Source organism: Mastomys coucha, unplaced genomic scaffold, assembly GCF_008632895.1.
Source record: "Mastomys coucha isolate ucsf_1 unplaced genomic scaffold, UCSF_Mcou_1 pScaffold17, whole genome shotgun sequence".
NCBI classification, from domain to species: Eukaryota; Metazoa; Chordata; class Mammalia; order Rodentia; family Muridae; genus Mastomys; species Mastomys coucha.
Window position 1 is genome coordinate 2,768,233 of NW_022196899.1, and position 10,053 is coordinate 2,778,285.

A 10,053-nucleotide genomic window follows, 5' to 3' on the forward strand; every position below is an offset into this window, starting at 1 on the left:
AGAAGGTACCATGAGGTGCTGAGAAGAAGGTATATCCTTTTGTTTTAGGATAAAAAGTTCTATAGATTAGATTCAAAGTCTTATTTGACTTAGTATTTAGGGGATTGTGTCTCTCTTTGTGGTAAGAAAGGTTTTGTAAAAATCTAAATCTCTGAATTCTAGATGATGTCCAGTTTTATTTAACTATTTTGTTACTGGATTTCTCCTGTAGAGATAACATAAGCCTTACTCAAGCCTCCACAGAAGAATATACGCATAAAACATAAAATATTTTGAAGAACTTTCATATATATTTAATCACTAAGCAATTTGAATCTTATTTTGTATAACTTTGGTATGTATGTGTGTGTTTAAAAGTCTTTCACAGGTTTATCAGGGGAGCTAAGATTTCAATTAATGAGTAGGACTTAATTACAATGTTGATAATAATGATAACGACAGTTTTACAGTGTCAAATAGAGGGAGGGCTTCTATGTCACCTACATTATAGCACTGGGCCAGGTATTCCACTGAAATTCAAAATGTTATTTTTAAGACTTGGTGTTAAAAATAATCCCATAGGCCTTCAAGGTGAATTTAGTGAAGTATACAGTAATGTTATGTTCCTACTGAATAATAATATTTTTTCCAGTGGTGACACCTTGCATTTCCACTGGAAGAGAAATTCATCCTTATGAGTAAAGAGAGAAGAGTACAGGATACAGCACTAACCACAGAACATAGGTAATAGTGGTATCACTCACCAGCTGTGATAACTCATGCTTGTAATATAAACACTTTGATGGCGGAGGCAGAAAGATTTCTGTGAGCTAAATTCGAGCCTGGGTTCTTTGATGAATCCCAGGCATCCTGGGGTATAATATGAGATCATGTCTAAAAATACTGCAAGAAAAACAAAGAAACACAAAAGGTAGTTGTTGGATGGTTTGATTTAGTTAGGTTTTGTACAGCAAAGAGAGCAAGTGAAATGGGAACTCAATTAGTGAGCAGAAAGAGCAAAATCACCTACAAAGCATCCCTAGTAAGGTGTCCATCACCAGGATGTCCTCCAAGAAACATCTGCAACTCAGAAACAAAAGAAAACATAAAATAATCCAAGTTTATACTAGTATGTTTTCTAGAACACCATACTTTTCTCAAGAGACAAATGGCCAAGGGGATTGTGAAAAACAGAACTATTGCTAATAAAGTGCTGCACAAAATGACAATAAAGCATTACCTCGCACTGTTAGCAACTGTTGACTTCATGAGAACATTTTCTTCCCATTTTCTCAGTCGCAGAAGGGAGTTCTACCTTTTAGGTTTTCTGTAAGGACAGTGGAAAAAAGAGTTCTATGTGTGCAGTTGATTCTGAAGTTACTACTCTCCAAAACTGAGTCTCTTTGTATCTGTGCTCACTACTGTGAACAGAATTTTCTACATGATAAACTTAAATTCTAGAAAACTTTCATAAGAAAGACTAAAGCTAGAGTACAACAATAAATAACAAAACTAAAATTATTGGAAGTGCTAATTTATAAATTCAGACTTTAACAGTAAACAAATTGGTCACTATCTATTAAATGACATCCATAAATATTTAAAATTCTCTTAAAGAAAAGTTATGCTCCTGATTCCTTGCATAGGTAGCTTATCGATAAGTTCTATTATTTGCAGTTACATGTTTTCCTTGATTTTCACACTCATTTTAAAAATGTAAATTATTTTTAATTTGGTCAAACATAATATTATTTATTAGCAGTACTAAGTCCCTTGGAAATACACTTTATAATTCCACTATTGAGCAAAGACAATATAGCATTAAAAACAAATTTTCTTCTTTCAAGAATGTTTTTTGAGATCTTCTGGGTATATGCCCAGGAGTGGTATAGCTGGGTCCTCTGGTAGAACTATGTCCAATTTCTGGAGGAACCGCCAAGCTGATTTCTAGAGTCTTTGTACCAGCTTGCAATCCCACCAGCAATGAAGGAGTGTTCCTCTTTCTCCACAACCTCTCCATCATCTGCTGTCATGTAATAAGGACACATGCTCCACCATGTTCATAGCAGCCTTATTTATAATAGCCAGAAACTGGAAACAACCCAGATGTCCCTCAACAGAGGAATGGATACAGAAATTGTGGTACATCTACACAATGGAGTACTACTCAGCTATTAAAAACAACGAATTTATGAAATTCTTAGGGAAATGGATGGATCTGGAAAATATCATCCTGAGTGAGGTAACCCAATCATGAAAGAACACACATGAAATGCACTCTCTGATAAGTGGTTATTAGCCCAGAAGTTTGGAATACACCAAGTACAATCCACAAACCACAAGAAACTCAAGAAGAAGGAAGACCAAAATGCAGACACTTCATTCCTTCTTAAAAGGGGGAACAAAATACCCATGGAAGGAGTTGCAGAGACTAATTATGGAACAGAGACTGAAGGAAGGACAATCCAACCTGATATAGCTGTCTTCTGAGAAGCTGTAACAGTACCCAACTAATACAGAAGTAGAGGCTCACAGTCATCCATTAAACTGAGTACAGGATCCACAAATGAAGGAGCTAGAGAAATAACCAAAGGAGCTGAAGGGTTTGTAGCCCCTTAGGAGGAACAAGAATATGAACTAACGAGTACCCTCAGAGCTCCCAGGGACTGAACCACAAACCAAGGAATACACATGGTGGGACTCATGGCTCCAGCAGCATGTGTATCGTAGAGGATGGCAAAGTTGGTCATCAATGGGAGGAGAGGCCCTTGACCTTGTGAAGGTTCTATGCCCCAATGTAGGGGAGTGCCAGGACCAATAAGTGGGAGAGGGTGGGGTGGCTAGTAGGGGGAGAGGGGAGGGAACAGGGGTTTGTTATTTTTTGTTTGTTTGTTTTTGTTTTTGTTTTGGAGGGGAAACTGGGAGATATAACATGTAAATAAAGAAAAATAAATAAATAAATAAATAAATAAATAAATTTTTAAAAACTTTAAAAAAAAAGAATGTTTTTGAGATAGCCAGATAACATCTCTTGTTCGGTTGCTGTTATAGTTTAATCCTTTGAATTCTATTGTAGAAGCATAAACAGTATAAATGAAGGAACAAATACCTATTCATTTTTACGTTTTTATTAATATATTTTTACCTTTGACAAGTTCATACTCTACTCCATCGCTTTGCTCCCTTCTACCCCTTCAGCCCCCTTTCCCTGATAGACCTGGTTCTCATGATTCTGACTCTGGGTTTCATTTTGTGTTCCACAGAGTTTAATTAGGGTCCTCTCTGTGGCCGTGACTTTGGAATTACTCATTCAAGTTTGAGGGCTTCCCAGTAGGTATACTCCCCAGTATACAGATTCTGTCAGCTGTAAGTAATTCAGTTGTATGCTCCTGAGCCTCCTCGGCATGCATAGCTGACTGAAGACAGGGGTGACTGTATGAACCCAGTGGCACCAGGTGCAGCTCTTGAATTCTACTGTGAGTTCTTGCCCATTCTTTACTTAGAAAATACATTTGTAGCCCTTCTTATCTTTCAGCTTTAATTTTTCTTTCGTACCATCTTTGGTGGCATTCCAGAGTCTTAAAATGGTTATATAAATGTCACTTTTAGAGCTGCATCCTTGATGGGGCTTTCTTCTCAGCATCTCATGCAGCTAAGGGTCTGAATTCACCTCCATTCACTGAAAGAAAAAAAATGGCTTCTCTGATTAAGACAGCAAGTAGCCTTTGTGTTTTGTATAAACACAGATAGTAGAAGGTGCTTTGATGCCAGATCAACTTACTACTGTTTCTAGGGCCTATGACTTCCTTAGTTATGGGTTGTTGGTCAGGAATAAAGTACCAATCATGAATTCCCTCCTGTGGAGGGCCCTCCAACTCTCTCTCTCTCTTTCTCTCTCTCTCTTTTTCTCTCCCTCCTCTCTCTCTCTCTTTCTCTCTCTCTCTCTTTCTCTCTCTCTCTGTCTCTCTCTCTGTCTCTCTCTCTCTCTCTCTCTGTGTGTGTATGTGTTTGTGTGTGTGTGTGTGTGTGTGTTTGTATGCACATCATCCTCTGTATACCTGGGATCATTGCTGCCTCTGTTACATATGAAGTCTTGGGAGACAGGGCTTGTGTTTTATTAATGTCTAACACATAACATAAAAAAAAATATTGCTATTCCTTTATAGAACAACAGAAATATTTTTAAAGTCATTTATTGTATACTGGTATAGATTATGTTTTATTAGTGTTTTAAATTGTTTCAATCCTATGGCAAAACAATAAGCAAAAAAATGAATATTATTTTTAACTCCATGTGATTAGCTCACATATTTCTATTTAAGAGAGAGTAAAAAAAAATTGAATGGCAGAACTGCAGATATCTATAGCCAGTCTTTCATGAGAAAAAGATAACAAAACGGAAAAAGGGGAAAATGTTCCTACTATAAAGAAATAAATTTCAAATCTTTCAATTCAAATGTTTAAGACATAAACTAATGATCCTAGATACATTAGTTACAATTACTTGTTTGGAAATTCCTCTTTACCATCAAATAACTAAAAACTGACTTCAGAACACATATTCTCTAAGAGAAAGGAGCCATTTGTAATGCATGAGGAAGGATGGATGAGTTTTTCTATCAAGTTGCAATTTGTTCATTTTCTAACCAAGCTGTAACCTAGACATAACTTTCTGCTTCATGTCTTTCTTTTATCTCAGCTCATTGTAAATGTGGTGAAAAACCCTGCCAATAGACTTGCCAGAAACCTGTGTACTTTGTTGCCTTGACATTTTCTCTGCTATCCGAGCTAGTTGACCAGTTTGTAAGACTGTTCTTTAAAACAAGTATAAAAATATGGATAGAATGCAGCCAGATACTTTGTCATGGTATAGCATCCATCCAAAACCTCATTTGTTACACCTCATGACTAAGGTTGTATACTCTACCATGTCTACCATAGCTCCTCTGAGCTTGGCACAAAATGGGAAACTCCCTTTTGGTGAGGCTTTCTGTTTTCTGTCTGATCTGGGGAGCCTGACCCCCCAATCTTCTATATGAAGAATGTCACATCATCTTTGGTAGATGTAAAAGTTTAACTTCTTTCTCAAAAATTGCCTACCCAGCAAGAACCTGGGATTGTTGGAATACTTGTCCATGCAAATTAGATACTCATAGTACTTTAAGCACTAGTCAATGATTTTACATTTACCCTAAAAATTCTTTCCCATTCAACAAGATTCATTAATAGCCCTGGGTCACATGAATAAAGTGTATGCACCCCAGCTGTTTTATTGAAGGTGGTCTAAAAGAGCTCTTTCATTAAGTATCATTTAAAAGAGCTCTAACACTAAAATTCTAGAGGAAGGTCTTCTATCCCTAATCCCTCTATACTCCCTGTACTCCCAGTCGGACCAGGAACATGAAAACCCCACCAGTTCTGGACTCCATTGCATCATTCCAGCCCGCCCTGCAGTGGCACCTGGACAACCTGAGGGAAGAACATGTTGGTCCCCAGCATGTGTTCACCACCATCAATGCCACTTTAACTGCGCCTCCACCAGAATCAGCCCTCAGATGCTTATTACATTGTTCTAGGCCTTTTCTCAACCATTTCTCTAAACAGTTCCAAAGTTTTCTTAGAAACAAACTATGAAGGATTTTTGTTTACTTGCTTTGGTTTTTTTTTTTTTTATAAGCATGATAGTGATACTCACAACTTGAACACCAGCACTGAGAAGAAAGATAATAGCAAAGTATGAGCATTGTAAACTCCAGTGTCTTAGAAAACAGTGTCTTAGAAAGATACCCTTCAATGTGAAGGGTATCGCTTGGGAGAATCTGTGCATAAAACATGTTTTCTGCTTATTTTGTTTTGTTTTGCTATAAAAAAAAAAGAGAGAATGGAATTCAAGACAATGAGTGGTATGCTCGTTAGGTTTTGTTGATTTGACATAGACTGTAGTCATCTGGAAGAAGGAACCACAAATGAGAACGTGCTTCCTCCAGGTTGGCCAGGAGACAAGCAAGTGGGCATTTTCTTCATTTATGGTTAATGTGGGAAGATTGAGACCATTGAGGACATCGATACACTTGGTTCTATCCAGTATAAAATAAAAGTAAACAGAAAGTTGAACATGTCTTCAATCCTAGCACTCAGGACACAGAAGCTAAGTGTACTCAAGATTAGCAAGGTCAACAGAGTGGGTTCCAGGACATTCAGGGCTACCTCATGAGACTGTGTCTCAAAACAATGAATCAAACATATAATATCAATAATAAAGGCAAGCAGAAGCAGCCACGGGGATTAAACAGTTTTCTTGCATGGCTCTGTTACAGTTCCCAAGTCTATGTTGCTGCCTTGCTTGATTTTGATCTTGGGGTCCTTCAGTGCAGGGCTGTGATCAGGATATATATGTCACATAAACCCTTTCAACCTAAAATTGCTGTTGGTTGTCTTTATCACAACAATGAGGAAAGTAAACCAGAGCAGCCAGTGAACTGCACACTCAGCAGGTTCCTTATCATCTACGCTGCATGTCTCCTTTACGCTCTTCTGATAAAACATTGAAATGGACCTCAACCATCTTCTGCCCATTCCTTTACTTCTTTTCTTTATATATTTTTCTAATGTATGTGTCTTTCTGTGCACTCATATCTGTTTGCGAGCCCTTAAAAGCCAGAAGATGATATCTCCTGGGTCTGGTGTTATAAGTGGTTATAAGCTGCCATGTTTGTACTGGGAAGACAACAGAGGTCTTGGGAAGAGAGGGAAGAGCTCTTAACCAGCGAGCCATCAATCTAGCCCCGATTCCTCTATTTGTTAAAACATTATTTTTATCCAATTTGAATTGTTTCTTAATTGTATGAACTATTTGGTACTAATGATGTGAAGAAGGATATTAGAGAGGGTACCTTTGTTCTACAGCTTATAAACTTAATATAGAATTATTTAGATTTGCATTTTTTTCAATTTAGACCATCTCTTCATAATTTAAAAAAATGTAAATGATGTATGTGCATCACACTAAAGGAATGCAGAAGAGGCTATGCCAACTTCCAAAAGGCAGTTACAATTTCTCTACATAGTGAATCATAATAATTGTCCACTTCTGGTGTAAGTTTCTATATCACCATTCAATTTCTATTTTTTTAAAAACCTACAATCATCAACATATAGAAATCTATGGCTCAAAGCTTGATAAGTTCTAGTCTATGATCAATTGATCAAACTGATGCACATATTGGGGAAGCAAAGATTAAATGAAAATATTTCAACTCATAAGCTGCAAAGAGAAAAGGGATCAGTTAACATGCCATGATCTTCTTTGAGGCAAGTCCCCATCACAAAAATCTTCTACGTTCGATCATTGAGCAGAAGCATTATCTCTTAATAACGTTTCCCTGAGGATCAAGGGTTCTGTGTCAACTTGACCAGAGGTAGAACCATTTGGAAAGAGAGACTCAGCTAAGAAAATGCATCTGTAAGATTGAAATTAGTGCCTGATGTAAGACTGCCCAGAACATTATGGAAAGTACCATTCCAGGGATGGTGGTCCTACTCATACATGTTAGGAAGCATCAGTCCTTCCTGGCTCCTAAATCAATTCCTTCCTTCAGGTTCTTGCTTAACTTCCTTACCTGATTTGCTTGAATAATGTGTAGTCACTAGCTTTTCTACCCAGCCTCTGTCTTCCTGAAATAACAACTCTGAGACTTAAATTATATATGAATAAATGCCTAGGCCATAAGCTTTGGCTCATTCCCCACATATATCGTAACTTATATAATCTGTTTATTCTATTTTATGTCTACCATATGGTTGGTTATCTCTCCTCAGTTTCATGTGCCTGACTTCCTTAGGTTTCTCTTGACCATGCTTATTGAAACCACCACAAGGACTTTCATTTTATTAATTTTGAACTAAATATTTGTTTTACTTTTACTGTTTTTAAACTTATACATTACCAATACAGGAGTTTGGGACTTCTCAGTCATACTGCAGCACCAGGAAAATGTTCCTTTTGCCCTTCTGTGCAACAGCAGGCTCCTCAGGCTGGCATGTGTCTATGACAGCTAACTCTACCTCTTCAGAGGCTTGGTCTAGCATGCCACTGAAACTACTGGCTGGAGTTGCTTCATGTGCTTCTTAGAGAAATGAGCCTCATACTCTCAGGGAACCAGCTGAGAGCTGAGCCTATCTGACCCAGCTCTGGAAAGCTTGTCACACATGGGGCATTCCTTGAGGCTGTGGATCTCTGCTTGCTCCTTCTTAAAGGAATATAAACCCCAGCCTGGCTAGGAGATTGTCCAGCTCTGGGACAGGTGTATTTCATGCCTTTTCAATCCTGGCTATCTTACCTGTCTTTCAAAGCTTTCCTGGGTCTATGCTGGGAAAACATGCCCCTCCTAGGTTGCTGTTTATAGTCATAGCTGTTCTTCCAGGCCTTTTTGTTCCTGAAATAATGACCCTGAGATTTCATTATTTATGAATAAAAGCCTAGGCCATAAGCTTTGTCTTATTCCCTAAGTAGCTTGTATCATATATAACCCATTTATTCTATTCTATGAATGTCACATAATTGGTTACCTCTGCTCAGTTTCATGTGTTGGACTTCCTCAGAGTTCAGGGCAAATCTGCCATTTGCCTGACTCCCAGAACCCCTCTCTATGAAATACCAGATTCTTTTCATTAATGATATATAAAATTTAAGATGAAATAAAATATTTTCTCCTCTAATTTTCTTTGTTCCTGGTGTTTTATCACAAGAATTGAAAAGTTAACTAAGACAAAAAACTATAAAACACAGGGGGCTTTGGGAATCATTCAGCAAAGAACTTTAGCCGAGAAGATCATAAATATTACATTCACAAAAATGAATGGGTATAAAAAGGATTTCAAAACTCCCTTTCACTAGGATTCATCGTTCTCTGGTACTTAGAGCTTGTATCTATTTTGTTCCAATAAGCATTCAGATCTTCTACTTCTTTTATTAAACTATTAGCACTTTACATTTATTATGTTCTATTATATCCTGATTGACCAAAGTCAGAGAAGCCGCTATAAAAAATTCTTGAATTTTCTAGAAAAGAAAATTCTAAAAGAGCTAGGTTGGTGCTCCAAGCAGCTCTCTAGGTAGCTACTAGAAAAAAATATTTAAAAGTGCTGTGTTAGTTCTCCAAGCAATTTTTAGATGTTTGAGAAAATTCTAAAAGAACTATGAAAATTCTAAAAGAGCTCTCCTCACTCTCCATGGATTTTTCTGATCCAAATCAGAAATCCTACTAGAAAAAAATTTAGAAAAGTTGTGTTCACTTTACAGAGATGTCCAGACATCTCAGCTCTTGCTAGAAAAAAATTCTAAAAAAGAAAAAGAAATTCTATTGCTCTCTGTTAGCTCATTTCAAACAGACCAAAAGACCTGTCTGGTCTGTTATTTACATATCAATTCAGTCATTTACTCTAGGTTCTCTCTTGACCAAGTCATGAATTGAAATCAATCAGCATTCCAGTATCTTAGTCCTTGATTCTTAGAAGACCATAAGTACATGGTTTTTTTTGTTTGTTTTGTTTTGTTTTAACATTGCAAAAGAATTCAGACATCTGCCTCCCTTTGTTAAGCACAGACAAAGGTAGGTGGTGCCCTGCCTTGAAATTATCATTCCTACCCTGCTTAGGCCTAGACCTAAACTCCCTTTGTTCCAGGCTGACCTTCAACTTAGGAATCTGGCTGCCTTTGTAAGCAGCAACAAGAATCTGACAAGTTGGCTCATAGTGTGGTTGCCTCTGTTCTTTTCGATCAATGAAGCTCCTTGTAAAATTCATATTGTATCCTTATATTTTACATGGTTGAGAAATTGTATATTCTTGAACTCGTGTTTTTAGAGTTCTTTCCCACAGCCTTAATGGGCTGTTATAAAGGAACATTTTGGTGAGACACAGACACACCTGTGCCTTCTAGACTAATTCAGCTTCTATTTATCATGGAGACTATTTCCTGAATGAGGAACATGAAGTAATATATATATTACTTCATAATAGTAATATATATTATATATATATTACTTCATAATAATAATATATATATTACTACAT

General features: G+C 37.1%; 1 long non-coding RNA gene across 2 annotated transcripts in view; it reads right to left on the reverse strand.

The window, feature by feature from the left end:
* Positions 1-10,053, reverse strand: part of LOC116094923 — an 83,411-nt gene that overhangs the window by 62,899 nt on the left and 10,459 nt on the right. For both annotated transcript variants that reach the window (XR_004120359.1, XR_004120360.1), the window contains exons 2-4: positions 3,535-3,658; positions 1,220-1,306; positions 744-882 (exon numbers count right to left, since the gene is read on the reverse strand). This is a non-coding gene — a long non-coding RNA (uncharacterized LOC116094923). The remainder of the gene's footprint in view (positions 1-743; positions 883-1,219; positions 1,307-3,534; positions 3,659-10,053) is intronic.